Raw genomic sequence first — 19,020 nt, forward strand, 5'->3', positions numbered from 1 at the left:
CTTCGCCATCTCAGCCAAATTGGCAACTTTCAATATCCATTCTTCTATTGTTGGTACTTCTTTTTTCTTCCAATATTGTCCTATTAGTAATCTTGCTGCAGTTATTAGATTTAAAATCAATTTAGTCTCAATTACTGTACAATCCGTAATAATTCCCAACAAGAAAAATTGCGGCAGGAACTTTATCTTCTTTTTCAGAACATTTTGTAAAATCCACCAAATTTTTATCCAAAAGGCCTTTATGTCCTTACAAGTCCACCAAATGTGAAAATATGTAGCGTCATCACAATTACATCTCCAACATTTTGCTTGCATTTCTGGATACATACACGATAATATTTTAGGATCTAGATGCCATCTATAAAACATTTTATAAAAATTTTCCTCAGATTCTGTGCTCATGTGAATTTAACATTTCTAACCCAAATTTTTCCCACGTTTCCAATAATATTGGCTCCTGAAAATTTTGTGCCCACTTTATCATACAGTCCTTTACCAAGTCCCTTTCAGAATCTATTTCAAGTAACACATTATACAATCTCTTTATATGCTCCTGAGACTGATTTCTAATTTGCTTTACCAAATTTCCCTCGTTCTGCTCTATACCAATTTTCTGATCTCCCTTCCATCTAGCACGTAGTTGCTCATATTGAAACCAAGTATAATTTTTCCCTTCCTCTCTTAATACTTGCAGAGATTTTAACTGCAAATTACCTCTTTCAGTATACAAAAGATCTTTATATGTAATCATTTCCTGATTCTGTTCTATGTTTATATTTTCTACTGTATGTCTAGGACTTGCCCATATAGGAACCTTATAATTTAGTTTATAAGAGTATTTTTTCCAAACACGCAGAAGGGCATTTCTTAGCACATGATTTTTAAAAGCCTTATCCACTTTTTTGTCATAAATTAAATATGCATGCCATCCATATAGCAAGTCATAACCTTCTATATTCAAAATTCTTTCCTCCGTTATACTTTTATACTGCATTTTGGAAACACATTTGAGTAAGATTTTTTTTTGTGTGTGTGTGACATGATCTTTATAGAGCAACCTCATGAAAATTCTGTTAGGATGGAAGCAATAAAAAGCTACCAAAAGCTATTCGGCTCTTAATGTACTTTAAAACTTTGCTATTTTAATAATTTCATTGATGCATTTATTTTTATGTATTTGTTTAAATAATCTTGGATTGGAAAATTGGATCGGTATTTTATTTTATAAAAATTTTCCTCAGATTCTGTGCTCATGTGAATTTAACATTTCTAACCCAAATTTTTCCCACGTTTCCAATAATATTGGCTCCTGAAAATTTTGTGCCCACTTTATCATACAGTCCTTTACCAAGTCCCTTTCAGAATCTATTTCAAGTAACACATTATACAATCTCTTTATATGCTCCTGAGACTGATTTCTAATTTGCTTTACCAAATTTCCCTCGTTCTGCTCTATACCAATTTTCTGATCTCCTTCCATCTAGCACGTAGTTGCTCATATTGAAACCAAGTATAATTTTTCCCTTCCTCTCTTAATACCTGCAGAGATTTTAACTGCAAATTACCTCTTTCAGTATACAAAAGATCTTTATATGTAATCATTTCCTGATTCTGTTCTATGTTTATATTTTCTACTGTATGTCTAGGACTTGCCCATATAGGAACCTTATAATTTAGTTTATAAGAGTATTTTTTCCAAACACGCAGAAGGGCATTTCTTAGCACATGATTTTTAAAAGCCTTATCCACTTTTTTGTCATAAATTAAATATGCATGCCATCCATATAGCAAGTCATAACCTTCTATATTCAAAATTCTTTCCTCCGTTATACTTTTATACTGCATTTTGGAAACACATTTGAGTAAGATTTTTTTGTGTGTGTGTGTGACATGATCTTTATAGAGCAACCTCATGAAAATTCATGAGGCCCTTCTCTGTTAGGATGGAAGCAATAAAAAGCTACCAAAAGCTATTCGGCTCTTAATGTACTTTAAAACTTTGCTATTTTAATAATTTCATTGATGCATTTATTTTTATGTATTTGTTTAAATAATCTTGGATTGGAAAATTGGATCGGTATTTTATTTTATAAAAATTAATAAATAGGAAGAATGTTAAAGCCAAGATTCTTAAATATATAAAATTTGAAATGCATGTATAATAATTTGGATATTTCTGTTTCCATGTTAATGGAATAACAAATAATAAGCAAGAAAGAAAGCAACAATAAAAATAGGAACATTTTTCCTATTTGCCTGTAGAGATCCAATATGTAAACCTATTCTTATAATGACATAAAGTATGTACTAGATGAAATTAACCAATGTTACAAAGTTACAAAGTGATTACTTCAGTCTTTTTCCAGTCATGTTTCTCAGTGGCTGATATTATAATATTACTGCTTCAAGATCAACAAGATCCTTTCAAAATGCAGATAAAGAAGAACTTTATTTTCTTCTAACTTCTAAAGTGACCCAAAAATAATTGATAAAATTGGACTTTAAGACCAGGCCTTAACTATATTCTAAATAAAAGGGATAAAATCACCACAGGTATACCTCTCTTTCTAACTCATTCCGATTCAGATCTACCTAGAAATATATTCAATGGTATTAAATGAGTTTTACTTGCCAGTTCAGTAGATAGACATGCAATTACAGTTCCTGCTATTAAAGAAAATGAATGACATTCAACCGGAAATTTAAGTTTCTTACAGTTAAAATTAATAAATGAACAAACACTATAAAGAAACTGTTGAAAATAGAGGCTCACATCTAGGACCGAGCACACTGAGGTGAATTATAATGGTTTTAACTGCGTAGTTTTGTGAACTCAAAGAGGAGAAATGGAGAATTCTGAGGTAATTAGATTAGAAACCAATCTTTTACATCAGAATTAAGCAGTTTGGCCTTCCAGATGTTGTGGGATGTAATCTTATCAGCCATAGTCTGCAGGATTTTATTAGATACAACTGAGGAGCCTTGAAAAATTGAAATGCCACAATTGCCCACCTATTTTACACTGTTATTATGTTTGTGTAGGAAAATGATGTATAATATGTGAAATGAGCATAAATAATATTTTAATTACTTGTATTTATTTTGGCCAATTGTATAGAAATAATTTTTGACATTGATTATAGGGAAAATATACCATTGTGAATGCATTTGTGAATTTCAGCATGACTATTTTACAATAGTTTATTCAGTCCTGGAAGTATCAAGACTTGTAATGCTTGGTTTATTATATGCAAATTTTCTGAGCTAAGAGAGATAAGATATGCTATGGGGCTCATTGTTTCTCCTGCCCTTCAAATGTGTATTACCGCAGCATGAATAAAAATGAATTTGTAAGAAAATTTTGGTAAGTAGAATGCCCTTGATTGTATATATACCAGCTAAATCTCTTATAAATTCCTGCCTTTTTTCTGATTGGAAAGCTAGAGGGAAAGGCTGGGTTGAAAATGATTGGAAAGGCAGTTGTACAGAAGATAGGTAATTATTAAGTGGCATTCTGCAGTATTACTGATGTGATGATCCATTTGTGTGTAACATGAAGTAGTTACTTTGTACACAATTACTTAATAGTGAGCTAAAGGCAATACTGGAGGGCATTCTTTTTCTTTGACAGACTTCGAAACAACTATAGCTGGAAGCTGCTGCTTAAATTTAAAAGTTTATTGTTCCAGAGATTTTGTATGAGCTGCACATTTTTCAGAAGCTGCAAGAACAAGGAGGAACAGGCGAGTAATCAGCAAAATATGCCTTTGGGATAGGGCTTGCCATGAGTTTAATTAAACTGCTATAATTTATAAGTCTTTCCAGGGCCAAGCTTCAGCTGAAGCACTAGATATTCAGTACAGTATTTGATGCCTGTTCTGCTCCAACTGATTGAAAGGGTGCTTAGATCTATTGTTGTTTCCAATACAGTATCCCAAGGGTATGCATGATTGGGTCATTTTAATTTTAATATTGTAGCATATTAATTAATTTTCTCAAAAGGCTCTATGGAGTTTCTCAGTCATCCAGGCCATGGTTGTCCCAAAGCTGCTTTTTCAAGAGGCAACCGGACTTTCTGGTTCTTCTTTCTGGTTCTTCTTCTTTCGCTTCTCATCCAAAAAGCTTCCTCAGCTCTTTCTCAAACCCCGTCCTCGTCCTAAGGGCATGTCTCCAAATGCCAACTTTAGAACGCCACGGCCGAACGGAAATGGGCAACATATTTTGTTGCCCTGTTGCGGTCCTCTGGCTCATCCGAGCTTTTTGGAGTTCACGCCCATCTTTTCCGCCTTTCTTCGTCCAAAAGTTGAAGCAACGCAAGGGCAGCAACAAAAATAACCCCAAACGGCCAAGGGACAGGACTTTTCTTGGCGGGGCTACGGCGAAGCTTCCACCCCTGGATTTAAGGCGTTGTAACGCGTGCTCGGGACACTCCAAGGGAAGTTGAATCAAACTTCTTCTTTTGTTTATTTGTTTAATTTTTAGCCCGAGGCCTTGCGGCTGCTCATCATTTCATCCTCATCTAAGGGTTTTCTGCGCTCGGCTGCAACGCGCGCCGGAAACGCTACCAGCCCGCAGCTCTAGCTCGGCTTTCGGATGATGCTTGTCCCGTGCCACCCTGCGAGGGACGGTCTGGCAGCGGAAATCGGGCTTCCTCCTCTTGTTAAGCAGCAAAACCCCGAAGCAAAGCGAGGAAACGGATCCAGACGCCGACGTCGCCGCTCTGCCACCCTGAATATCAACCCGGCGCCTTGTGCAAGGGAAGGCGGCAGGTCAGGGGCACCACGCCTCCCTCCCTTCCCCCCGCTCTCCCTCGGCCCGCCCCGCCTTCCTTCGCCCGGTGTGTGGTGCAGCGCGCGGCGGAGGCGCAAGCGAGCGCTTTGGAGACGCCGCGCTGACTCGAGCGAACCCCCTCCGACCGCTCGCCCGGCTCTTCCTCCGCTCAAGGGGAGTCTGCCTGAGGTGGAAAGGGGGGCAAGGAGAAGGGAGGGGCTCCGCGAGCCAAGCAGGCGGGAGCCCGGAGTGGTGGGCGGGGTGGGGAAGAGAGAGGAAAGGAGAGGAAGAGCTCCGCTTGAGGTCTGGTTACGAGAGATGCTAGCTGGGAGGCTTGCCGGTCCGCCCGAGGAAAGAAGTTGCCTGGAGGAAGGTAGAGGAGGCCGCGGCACGCGCCCGGCGGTGGATTGTGCCGGACCTGCATTTCCTTAGCAAGGTCAGTGTGCGGAGGGGAGGGCGGGGGAGGGCGGGGGAAGGCTCCCGCCCAGACTCCCCAGGACTCTCTCTCCGCCTGACTTTGGGGGAAGTTGTGTGGAGCGAGGAGGGGTGCGCGCCTTCAGCCCGCAGCGTGGGGTCCTTCAGACCCGGCACATCCCTCTTTGGTCGGCGGGGAAAGGAATAGGGGGAAAAAAAACTGCCTGAGGGGAAGGTGGCCCAAGCGCCGCTCCGTCTGCAGAGCGAAGGGGATGCTGAGGAAAGGGTTTCTTTCCTCCGGGTAACCAGGGGAAAGGAATTTGAGAAACCACCGGGCAGATGCTTAAAAAGTCCAGCCTTCCTTCCTCCCTTCCCTTCCTGATGCGGCTCGGCTGGAAAAAGAAGCAGAACTTCGGGCTGTGTCAGTTGCGTGTATTCTGCTAGTTGTCCCATTGATGAGGTTGTCCCTCCCAGTCAATGGGATTAGGCAGCGGCGGTGCTTTGCCGACTATCCAGCCACGGGGATTTTTTTAAAAAAGACTGTAATTGCTTTGCCACACTGTCTTATCTACCATGCTGCTGAATTTGTCTCCCGAGGAATTTTTTTTAAAAAAAATGTTAACTGTATTTTAACAGTTTCCACAGGGGGAGCTATGCTAGCCTGTTAAATGAAAATCAACAAAAACATCTTGTGGCATCTTTAGGACTCACAAGCTTGACTTGGTGGAGGCATCCATGGACATCACTTCTAATCAAAACGTTTCATGATACAGTAACTGTAATAGTCTATGGAATCTTACGCTGTGAGAAATGTGTTGATCCTTAAGGGGTTGCAAGCAATTGCAGTATTGGGAATATCATAGAAGGCACTGAACATGAGGGAGTTTTATTTCCAGAACTCTGCAGTAATGTCCTTGTGATTTCTACCTTTACTTTTCTTTGTTTACTGTCATAACTGAAATCACAATGTCATCACTAACTGTTTAGCACCATCATAAGCACACTGTGCCACTGAAATGGTGCATTCATAATATAGATGGAATGCTCCTTCTTGCTGTTGTGAAACTAATTTAATGCTGATCCAAAGACCATGTATTTTAATGTCTAAGTGATCCACAGCATATACATTTGTGCTACGTACATCATTTTAAAACACAGTGCTATGTACATTTCGAAGCGAGGGTTTTTCTAGATGTTCATAGCTGTAGAATCAATAGGATTTGTGATAAGAATAATGTATTCTGTGGCTTGACAGTAAGAGCTTCCAAGGTACTTATGCAGCTGTAAGATGGGTATGAAGGTGCCAGGTAGGCTTAACTGGAAATGGATGCATGTATTTTTCAGTTTTTCATTTGACTATTCAGAAGTCCATGGATTGGTATCTGGCAATATCACTTAATATTTTTGTGGAAAACGTTATTTCTTAGGCAGTTTTAGATGGTGGATTGATTAAATGGTTTGCCACAACAACAAACTTTCATTTCATTTCTTTCATTTTTTTAAAATGATTCTCTAGAGAAGGTAATTTGTAGCATTAGCGTCATATTGGATATTGATTAATTAGTGATGTTCACTGTACAATGACAACTCTCTGCATATTTTAAAAATCTTTTCTCATTTCCGAATGTTGGTGAAATAAAAACCGAAAATGATTTCTGAATAGAAAAGGAGAAATAATATTTTGTATGGTGTGATCTTTAATGTTCTAATAGGGTTTTAAAATTACCCCTTGCACTATTTAATGTGTTAGTTAGTAATAATGAGAAATGTAGATTGTTGTGTCTGTTCCTTAATAGATAAAGGATATCATTAAATATCAAGGAATTCAGTAGAGACATGGTGTTTGCATGTTATAAACAGATAACGACACTTACTTATAAAAAAAGAAATCTCATGTGTCCTTTCAAAACATTGTCAGTGTGAAGTGAGTCCTTGGAGGAATTGTGTAATAACTGAGATAATGCAATTTTGCTGGTTGGCCAGTTGGGAATCACTGATTGATTAATTGAAACAATTATATGGCAATTTTCCAGGAATAAATATTGAAACAAGGTATAATTTAGGCAGGATAACTTTCTGTTTAATACTTAGTTAAGTATTAGAAAGATCTATACTTAGATCTTTGTTAATAGGTATATAAGTATGAATATTTGTCAGCAAGTTTCTTTAGATGAATGAAATGAATTAATTTATTTAAAATTAATTAATTTTATTTGCTGCAATTGCTTCAAAGTTTGTTAAGTTATTATAAAGCCCAAACTTTAAGCAGCTAAATATTATCTTTCATTTTATTATCATAATGGTTATTTGATTTGCAGAAATATTTTTTTTAGACTATAAGATCACTGACAAACGTGAAAGACCAACATTGATATATTTATTCTGTTCATTACAAATTTCTTTTTACATTTTTAAATACAGAGTACTTTATTATTATGGTATATAAACTATGATTTCAAGACCATCAGATTTGATGCAAGTGAAATGCCATTTTGGATTTGTGAAGAAATAGCATATATCCATTATTTAAATAAAAATGTATCAAAGTAATTATTTTGTTTTGTAACTGGGAAGTGGCTGGAAAAATATAAAATTCCATAATTAAAATCGTAGTTCTAATATTGCACATGCTGTTTTGCTATAATTCTTAATAGATCATATATATGACAAAAGCAGAAATGTTCGTTCATTTATTACTGTAGGATGGAGAAATGTTTCCATGAATGACATTCATCTTTGTACTAATTACTGATTTTGAAAGGGTACCCCTAAAATCAAAACCCAAAAAAATTCAAAGGCATCATTATGCAAACTGAATATCATTATTAAAAACCAGCCTTTTCATGGTAGTGAACAATAATTCTGCATGATATCCTTAGTGCTTCTGTCTTATCACTATCTTAGTTGTACTGTTAGAAGGCATTGAGTCAGAAGAGTCATTTGATTCATCACAAGCTAAGTGATGTAAATTAAATTACATGCTGAAAAGAACCCTTTCTGTATATAAGGGTTACATATATTATGGACACTAAAGGATTGTGGAAGAATATTCAAGGCAATATATACCCAAAGTATACAGGTAGTTCTCGATTTATGACTACAATTGAATTTCTGTTGTGAAGCAGGACAATTGTTGAATCAGTTTTGCTCCATTTTATGACCTTTCTTGCCACAGTTGTTAAGTGAATCACTGCTGTTATTAAATTAGTAACATAGTTGTTAAATGAATCTGGCTTCTCCATTGACTTGTCAGTAGGTCGCATAACCCCAGGACACTTTGTTGTTGTTGTTAGTTGTGAAGTTGTGTCTGACCCATTGCGAACCCATAGACAATGTTCCTCCAGACATTCCTGTCCTCTACCATCCTCTGGAGTCCATTTAAGCTCATGCCTACTGCTTCAGTGACACCATCCAGCCACCTCATTCTCTGTCGTCCCATTCTTCTTTTGCCCTCAATATTTCTCAGCATTAGGCTCTTCTCCAGTGAGTCCTTCCTTCTCATTAGGTGGCCAAAGTATTTGAGTTTCATCTTCAGGATCTGGCCTTCTAAAGAGCAGTCAGGGATGAGCTCCTCTATGTCTGACCGGTTGATCGCCTTGCAGTCCAAGGGACTCACAAGTCCAAGGGACCCAGGACACTACAATTGTCATAAATATGAGCCAGTTGTCAAGTGTTCGAATTTTGATCACTTGACATTGGGAAGGGACAACGGTTCTAAGTGTGAAAAATGATCATAAGTCACTTTTTTCATTGCTGTTGTAACTTCAAATGGTCACTAAACAAACAATTGCAAGTTGAGTACTATGTGTATTTAGCATGAAACTCAAATCTGTTTTGTAATTTTAAATTTAAATCAAGATTCAGAAAACAATGTTAAAATTTTGCATTATGACTTGTTATTAATCATAATATAAAGCTTTAAAATAGGTTCTATACTTTTGTTCAAGTGTCATGATTGAATGCTTTCAATTGAATACAGATACAAGATGAAAGTGATATATATTGATTTTTTAAAAATTCAAAAATAGGTATGAAGTGGGATGACCTGACAACATCATGAATGACACTTACTTTTGAAATAAATGTGCTAATGAACTTGAAAGAATAATTATTTTTATCCCACCTTTATTATTTTTAGAAATAACTCAAGATAGAGAATATATCTAAATCACTTCCTCTCCTATTTGCCTCACAACAATTACCCTCTGAGGTGGCTTGGGCTGAGAGAGAGTGTGATCAGCCCAAAGTCACCCAGCTGGCTTTCATAAGGGTTAAAATTTACAGCTTCTCATTTTTAGCCTGATGCCTTAACCACTAGATCAAACTGACTCTTTTGTTTCAATAAAGGATTATTGACAGCTTTTAGTTCATCTGCTGTGCTGCTGATTGTTTTTTCTCCATGCTTGTTCTGTTTGGCTGACTTTGATATACTAATATATGTGTTTAGTTCTTAGTTTTAAAATACAGATAAATGTGGAAAAATTTTGTGTTGATGGTTACAGGTAGTCCTTGATTTGTGGATCACAGCTGATCCTGGAATTATGATAATAAGTTTGTTGATCTGACTCTATTTTATGACCATGTAATTGTCATTAAATGCGTCACCATGGTTGTTGGGCAAACCACATGGTTAAGTGAATGTATATATAATCGGTGTTTTTTGCTGTAATGACAAAATAGTTGCAAATCACAGTCAGATGTCTGTGGGATGCTAGAATCGGTTATTGAATGCAAGCTGGTTGCCAACAGCCTGAAATGTGATCACATGATCCTGGAATGTCTATGTATGGCAATCATAACTTTGAAGATTGGTTGTAAGTAGTTTTGAAGTCCATTGTAACTTCAAATGGTCATTCAAATGGACTTGTCATTAAGTAAAGACTACCTGTATTGTTGAAGAAAAATGAGGGGTAGTTTTGTCCGTGTGTTACAGATTATCTATTATTTGGAGAATCTTAACTTCATCAGATAATATGCTGAGGGAGCACTTGGCACAGTTAATCAAATTTTAAGAGACTGAAACAAGAATGAAGATCCTGAAGCAAAATATAAGGGTTGATTTTCAAGTTGACAGTTCAATTATATCCAAATTCTGCTGCATTCCAGTGGCAAAAGAGCTAACACACTCACCACCGAATAAGATCCTGATATACATATCTTGATAGGAGCCAGCATTTGATACGGCCATCCTAAAGAAGCATTTATCCAGTTTCTCAAAAAATTGGCCCTTTCATGGAAAGATATTATACTGTGGAAACTTCTCCCATGGTTTTAAGTGGGCTTATTGCTACAAGAAAAAATGGTGCTGTACAAGGTGCTGTTGCCAAGAGACTGCAGCTGAGTATGATGCAAGGGAAATTACTTTTTAGCTGAATCAGATGAGGAGTAGAGCTAGATAGTGTGATGGAATGTGCACCTGGAGAAGCAGTGAGGCCAAGTTTGTCAAGACAGCTTTCTCTGAGACTGGATTGAGAGACAGTGCAGTTCTGAGCTGGAGGGTGGAAGGAGGAAGAAGTTCAGGGTAGCCACATCCTAGGATCTCTCAGGAGGTTAGAAGATTATAGATTTAGTTTGGCAAGATTCTGTCTATTAGATATAAGCATATAAAGGACTGAACTTGGATTTCTCTGTGTTGTTTCTGGATTTGGGTTTGACAGATAGCCTTAGAAAGTCACTATTTGAGGTTCAATCTCCCTTCTAAAAAGAAAAACATATTGATCCAATTTAGAAGATTAAAGATTTATGATTTTTAAGTAATTTATGTATGAAAAATGCTAAATTATTGATAAGTAGTGTATTGTTAATGCAGCTCTGAAATGTCTTGCTGGCTAAAACTTACTTATGTCAGAGATATCATTAGCTATACAATCCATCTTTAGACAGCAGTTGTGATATAGCAGCAGTATTAGCTTTTTGAGGTCCAGTAAGAATAATTTGTTAATATCACATACACTATTAACCAGATTGCAGAATGCTAAGAGTTTTAGAGAAACAGTAATAATTGTTCTCTCTCCATTGATGTAAGATATTATATTCAACCTGCTGATAGAGACTTCATCCATCTTCTTCAATTTCAAGACAATGTCATTAAGACAATTTGTGTTGTGACCTGCCAGCTGCCAGTGGAGCTGGCTGCAGACTTGGATTATGAGGAGATTGGGGAGGAACATGGGCCAGTTCTGGAGTCTGGGGAAGGCTCTGATGGATGCTCTGCTTCAGACATAGAGATAGACCCAGGGCCGTCCGACATTTCCAAGCCATGGGAGAAGCAGCTGCCTTTGGAGACTGATAGGAGTGAGGAGAAAGAACAGTTGTGGCCTATTCCATATGCATGTATCCGCACAACAGTTAGGAGAGGTGAACAAAGGAGGACAAGGAGTCAACTCGGGAAGCAAAGCACATGTGGATGCTGAATGGCCTTTCCCTGGCTGGGGAATAAATAGAAGGAAAGGGAAGTGGTTGTCATAGGAGACAACAGTTCGTATTTCTGAAGATTTTTTTCATTGTGTTTCATGCGACAAAGACTGCTTGCCAGAACTTAATTTGAAGCCTTTCGGCTGGGAACACATGACCTTACAATTATCGCAAGGAACTGATAAGGTCTGTTATTGCAGTTAACTTCTTGAAGGACTATTGCCTGGACTTTTTGGTGGGTGAATGCAATTAATTCACAAGAGGTAAATAAAGAGGTTTTTCGTGACAAGGAGTCTGTTTCTTGCTTCTGCTAAGGCTGGATCAGAACAATTCATGGTTTTCTCTTACATGTACATTTTCTGTCCGACCATCAGATACCTCTCTTAACCCCCACTCTGCCTGCAGTGGCCAGTTAACTCTTTAATTACATTTTGCTAAAGTATAGCATGCCATTTCACATGCACTTACATTATCACTTTTCTTCTATTTAATCATTTCAGCATTCTTTAACATTATAATTAGACTTTGTTGTCAAACATTGGATGCAAATTGAGCATGCATCCAAAACTATTTTGGGGCCACATATGGTCCCATTTCCTAAAGTTTTATATTTCTTGTCTAGCTATTCTGGTGTATCTGGTTGTTGTTCAACTTTAAGTCAACACCCAGTTGACTTAATAGACTATTGCTGTATGATAACTCTTTTTAAATTTAACTCGGTTGTTAACAGTGTGCTTAATCTTTTAAAAAATACTTAATATCTTGGCTTTGAAATAATTTTAGGACTAACTTTTCTAAGTAGAACCAAATTGTTGAGAATATTCATCCTAGGCAAGAATGTTGTAGGTTACCACTCCATGAAAAATTAGAATAGAGATTGGGGAAACTTCTCCATTTTATGGACTATTCTCACCCCGGAGATCAGATTAACAGTTGATTTACATCTTTTTTGAAAGGCAGTAAAGTTATTTTTTACTGTGTTTATTTTGTGATTGTCAAGGATATTTAGATTCTAGTGGAATATAAATATAATGAAATAAATAAAAGCTCTTTAGAAAAGAAGGCTAGCTCTTTAGGCTGCTCAATTCAATAATTCAATGTCTGTTACTTATCAAGCAATATTTTTGTGGTAAGAGATACTTTATCAACAATTTATTTCTTGTAAACTATTGACTAGGCTCAGGAAATAAAATAGGCAATTCAATAAATTGTTTATCTATAAATATAACACCAATCTTTAAAAAGTTGTCTCATCTTTTTATTTTTACTTCATAATTTGTACTTTTAAAAATGGATAGTGAATAAATCTTTTCTGTACCAATCTTTGTGAAAGCCCTAGATCCGAATCTATGTAGTTGAATCTGATTTTAATGTTCATAAAATAGTACAGTATCTTAATATTTAAATTAAATGCCAAAACTTAACATCAGTAGTTTTGTTTCTTTTGGGCCACCATTTTGCTTTGTTAATCATCTTGCCATAATGGGAAATTTAAAAGCCTGAAAAATATTACTCCACCTTATGTGGCTTAATAAGTATATCATGTTACTATGGATTTTAGAATTAACCACCTGCTATTTACAATTTCAGTTTTGCTTCTAGTTGTTGTTCAGTTTCCACTACTACTTACCTATATGCTTTTACTGAAGTAATTTAAGGAAAAATTTCCCCATAAAAATATTCTATGAAATTCATTGGAGGTTCTTGTTGCTGAGGCTGCTGATATCATGCATGGGTTTTTTTTGGCTGACCTGAGTTCCTAAACAATAAGAACAACTTCTGACTGTGTTCTAACAAGCTTCAGCTCAGCTACAGAAGATGAAATTGGAGATAGGATCTTAAGCCTTTTGATGTGTATTTCATTGTCTTAACTCTGCTTCTTTTAAATGCTACGCACCTTGCAAAACACTGGAAAACTATAAACTGTTTGTGATGCCCTCTCTCCTGTCACAGCCAAATTGAGATAACAATAACTCCTATCTTCTCTTTCCCTCCCCTCACTCTTGTAATTTCCTCCTTTCTGCTGCCCCTTAACCTTTCCATACATTTATTATTCCTTCTGCACAGTTAATATCCGGTCAGATGGTCAGAGTTTCTCATAGAAATCTCATGTTTTCGGGGCATGATTACTTCTTAGAAAGACAACTAGATTGTGTTAAAAAATGAAAACAAACACTCTGGTTTCATACAGTACTCCGGAACAGTCATGTTCCTCTGTGTTCAGTATATTTTGGCATGAAATGGAAAAGCCAGTTTGAAAACAATATGAAGAAGGCATTCTCTAGTAACCTTCCATTTGTCTTTTAATCCCTGGGGATTATGATTTATTTATTTATTTTATTTATTTTATTTATTAAATTTTTATACCGCCCTTCTCCCGAGGGATTACAGCCATAATAAAACAACAGCAATATACACATAAAACCATAATTAAAAAACTTATTATACAAATGGCCGAATTAAAACATTAAAAATAAAACCCCGAATTATAAAATATTAAAACATTAAAACTAATTAAAATCCTATTAAAATCCTATGCCAGTCTGGCGCGAACAAACAAATAGGTCTTCAGCTCGCGGCGGAAAGTCCGAAGGTCTGGCAGTTGCCGGAGTCCAGGGGGAAGTTCGTTCCAAAGGGTGGGAGCCCCCACAGAGAAGGCCCTCCCCCTGGGGGCCGCCAGCCGACCTTTCTTGGCGGATGGCATCCTAAGGAGTCCCTCTCTGTGCGAGCGTACAGGTCGGTGGGAGGTATTCGGTAACAGCAGGCGGTCCCGTAAATACCCTGGCCCTAAGCCATGGAGCGCTTTAAAGGTAGTCACCAACACCTTGAAGTGCACCCGAAAGACCACAGGTAGCCAGTGCAGACTGCGCAGGAGAGGTGTTACATGGGAGCAACGTGTGGCTCCCACTATCACCCGCGCAGCTGCATTCTGAACCAACTGGAGCCTCCGGATGCTCTTCAAGGGGAGCCCCATGTAGAGAGCATTACAGTAGTCCAAGCGAGAAGTAACCAGAGCATGAGTGACTGTGCATAAGGCATCCCGGTCAAGGAAGGGGCGCAACTGGCGGACCAGGCGACCAGGCGAACCTGGTAAAAAGCCCTCCTGGCGATGGTTGTCAAATGATCTTCGAAGGACAGCCGTCCATCCAGGAGGACGCCCAAGTTGCGCACCCTTTCCACTGGGGCCAATGATTCGCCCCCAACAGTCAGCCACGGCTGCAGCTGACTGTACCGGGGTGCCGGCACCACAGCCGTTCTGTCTTGGAGGGATTGAGTTTGAGCCTGTTTCTCCCCATCTCCCCATTTACACTTGAGAAATACTTAAATTGGCTAATAAGATAACCTGGTAAATTGCCTTTACCAGCTTGATTCCTTCCAAATATGTTGGGATGATTACGATCACAATTTGTAGTTAACTATTTTAATTTCAGTTTACTTGAAGAAAAACAGGCTTGGAAGGTATATTATTTATTTGTTTGTTTGTTTGTAACCTCCTTTTATTACTTTTACAAATAATTTAAAGTGGTCAACATATTCAACATACTTTCTTCTTCGTATTTTCTCCACAACAACTTTGTGAGGTGGGTTGGCTTGAGACGGAGTGATTGGTTCAAAGTCATCTAATTGACTTTCATGACTAAGATGGGACAAACTCTCCTGCTTTCTAGCCTGGTACCTTAAACACTAGGCCAAACTGGCTCTCTCTACTAATATGCAAAGATTTTTTGCAAAAAGATATCAAAATCTAATCTCATTCGTCATCTAGTTTGAAGACTGTTGAAAATCTGCATGAAAAAGAAATGTGTATAAAAATAACTAAGTAGTTTTTTTTACTTGTTTTAAAATGTTTTTTTAATCCTAACTATGTGTGCTATATAGAATTGTGTGCTCTATAAAACTATAGAGTTTTTACCACTCTGTAGAATTATAATGTCATGTTAACTAACATCAGCCAATAGATTTTATTACTAGAAAATGCAGGACATGGGTCCTTGATGAATCATGAGAGAAGAAGACCAATATTTGGTCTTCTGGTCTCTGAAGCTAGTAAACTGGGATAAGAGATGAGTATTGGCACTATATGTGTCAGACTTTCAAGAACCTACTTGATGCATGCATGGGGGACAACTGAGCCTGGGAAGTGACCAGCCCTTTTATACTGATTGTCTATCTTAGCAACTTGAATTATCCAGTTCTCTAACACCCTTTGTGCATGGAAAGAATTTACCAACAGACTTGTCCTGTTATTGCGAAATGCAGACAAGATACAGTACTTGCATCAACTTTACTCAAGTCTCTTACCCAATGACTGAGAGTACTTCATTCAAGAAAATTGGTGCTAAAGGTTGTATTATTTTATTGTAATTGGGTAATGTAAAAATAAATATCAGACTGAGGCATTGACAAGAAGCACAATCCAATCCCAGTGGATTTTGGTTCAAGATTGATAATTTAATTACATCTGAAAATTTCTATGGGGTTCTTTAATTCTGGAAATAGTCTTTCAAAGCAGCAGTTGTCAGTTATAGTTGTAGGCGTTGGTTTCCTAGATCTTGAATGTGTGCTGTTATGCTTAATGTTTTGATAAGTACTAAATTTTGGATAGCTTCAGGTAATAAAAATTATCTTTCCTTAATCCTTTATTGATATTGAAAAGCATTAATTAATTGGGCTGTTTTGGAAGTAAAATATAATAGATATTATTTCCTGTCATAAATTCCTTTAATTACAAACATTTTTGTGTTATAACTTGTAATATATGTATATGCACATGTAAGTATTCATTCATTCGTTCGTTCATTCATTCATTCATTCATTCATTCATTCATTCTGTTGAATTATATAATACGTAGAAACACATTCAGTGATTAGAAATTGATTTTCTGTGCCTTATTGCTAAAGAACTACTTCTTCAATATTTGAAGGATACCATAGGGTAAAGGGGAGAAAGGAAGGGGAAGTAGAGAAGGAGTAGGAGAGGAGAGAAGAAAGGAGGTAGGAAGAAAGGAGGGAGGGAAAGGAGTGAGAGGAGAAGAAAGGAAAAGATGAAATGGAAGAAAGACAACCCCGAATATATTTGAATATAGTAGGATAAAAATTGAAGTAGTTAAAAAAAGAAGTAAAGAGAATGAACATGAATAAAAATAGAGAAATTAGAACTTGAGGGTGAAAGAACATGTGACTTAATAAAAAGAGCAAGGAAATATTAGGAAATGAATAAAAACTATGAAAAAAGAATATTCTGGCAAAAACTGTAACTAAGTAAAATATATTTGAATATATTGAATTGTATAAGATATGATATGGCCAATACTCTGTTCAGAAATCATGTATGTGTGTAGGGAGAAAACTTAAAAAATCAATAAAAACTTGTTCTAAAAAAACATTGGAAGGATACCTTCTGGGTACCATTTACTCAGTGGTTTGAAGATCTAATGTTACTTGCAACATATGAACAAATTGTTTATGAATGTAGTTTACCATGAAATATATGTGCTTTATGTGACTTATCATCCTGTCTATTTTTCCAATAACAACCTTGTGAGGTGGGTTGAGATGAGGGAAACTTAATGAGCCCAAAGTCATCCTCCTGGCTTTCATGACTAATGAAAGATAAGAATTCATAGTCTGCTGGTTTCTAGCCTGACATATTTACTACACCAAATTTGCTGCCTTCTCTTTCATTGAAATGGTTGTCTCTCTTTTTCTCTATCACACACAGTATAGGTTTATATTAAATGTGTGTGTGTGAAAATGCATAGACACACATATGCACAGAAAACCATAAGCCCATTTACCTTCCTTCCTTCCTTCCTTCCTTCCTTCCTTCCTTCCTTCCTTCCTTCCTTCCTTCCTTCCTTCCTTCCTTCCTTCCTTCCTCAGGAAAAAAAAAGTTCAGCAGGTTAAAAATCAATGTACCATTATAATACTATTTAACTGAATGGTAGTATGTAATTGTCTTCAAAAGCTTACTTTTGTAGTGGTTACTCTGCAGGAATCCATTAAATTTTGCTTCACAAATAATCAATCTACTCAAACCAAATCTTATTAAATAAATTTAGATGATTGGAATTCAATATATGCTCACCTAAGAGTGAGTTTCTTTAAACTGATTATGAATTAGTTTTGCATAACATATCTTAATAAGAATGCAGTATACAAATTTTGGGTTGAAAATGTGAGACTGACTGAATAAGTCAGCATAATATAAATGTTAAGATTAATGAAGAGGGGCCGGTTTAGCTCAGGCTGGTAAAGCCTGTTATTAAGAACACAAAGCCTGCAATTACTGCAGGTTCAAGCCCGGCCCAAGGTTGACTCAGCCTTCCATCCTTTATAAGGTAGGTAAAATGAGGACCCAGATTGTTGGGGGGGCAATAAGTTGACTTTGTAAAAATATACAAATAGAATGAGACTATTGCCTTATACACTGTAAGCCGCCCTGAGTCTTCGGAGAAGGGCGGGGTATAAATGTAAACAAAAAAAAAAAGTCATAGTTATACTAGGAATTTATTGCATTTATTTTGCAAAACTGTATTTCCTGGTGAAATAGATATACAATACAAGATCTAAAATTTAACACAAGGTTCATGGGTTTTAGAGATTTATAGAAAAAGTAAAAAACTCAAGTGCAGTTTGTTAGGTTATTTTATGTACATGTGTCAACTAAATTCTCCAGGAAAAATTTCATTCTTTACTTTGAGTAGCAACAATAAACATTCTGGCATCACTTGCTTCTATATTAATTCTTTGTATCTGTTATAAATCTTCAGAAACAGTGACATTTGTCTTCATAAAGCATCATAATGACAGCATATTTTTCCTGAAACCTCTGTATGAGACTTTGCATGTGTCTAAAAACAATGCACTGAAGTCTTTTGAATTCTAGGCTGCCACTTCCTGTGCCCATCAGTTCAGTTACTCCCTGCCCTTTCTAGCTGATGAAAAGAGAGGATAGTTGGGAGCTGGGTCCCAGCAGTATCCTTTGGAGAGTTGATATTACTGTTCTCTCTGAAAGAGGCATTCATGGGGCTTCTCGTCAAAGAACCCTATCACTTGATTGTCTTTACTGATATATCTTCAACTTCCTGTTTTTAAGTTGAATGCAGCTGCAATGGACGATATGGATTATCTGGTCAGGCCCAGGTTTAGCACAGAGACATCACTGAATACATATATAAATCATATCTGATAAGACAAAGTTAGAGATAGTATCATTTTCCTGCTTCTGCTTGATGTCTCAACAACTTTTGAAGAAATAGTTCTTGGCAACTGCTATTTCATTTCCTAGGATTGGCAGTAAGAGGCACTATACTAGGAACAGTCAGTGTGTGTTTGTGTGCGCGCGCATGTGTGTCTTTGTAATGACTCTTATGTTTCTCAGCTGTGGAATTCACAGCGCTTGGAGCTTACCCTATTCCT

The 19,020-nt window shown here is 37.0% G+C and overlaps 1 protein-coding gene across 2 annotated transcripts in view; it reads left to right on the forward strand.

The window, feature by feature from the left end:
* Nucleotides 1-4,308: 4,308 nt before the first annotated feature.
* CHST15 (carbohydrate sulfotransferase 15) overlaps nt 4,309-19,020 on the forward strand; it is a 71,646-nt gene continuing 56,934 nt past the window's right edge. For both annotated transcript variants that reach the window (XM_058187414.1, XM_058187413.1), the window contains exon 1: nt 4,309-5,206. The gene's annotated coding sequence lies outside the window, so the exon portion shown is untranslated. The remainder of the gene's footprint in view (nt 5,207-19,020) is intronic.

This window comes from Ahaetulla prasina, chromosome 6, assembly GCF_028640845.1.
Source record: "Ahaetulla prasina isolate Xishuangbanna chromosome 6, ASM2864084v1, whole genome shotgun sequence".
Taxonomy (NCBI): domain Eukaryota; kingdom Metazoa; phylum Chordata; class Lepidosauria; order Squamata; family Colubridae; genus Ahaetulla; species Ahaetulla prasina.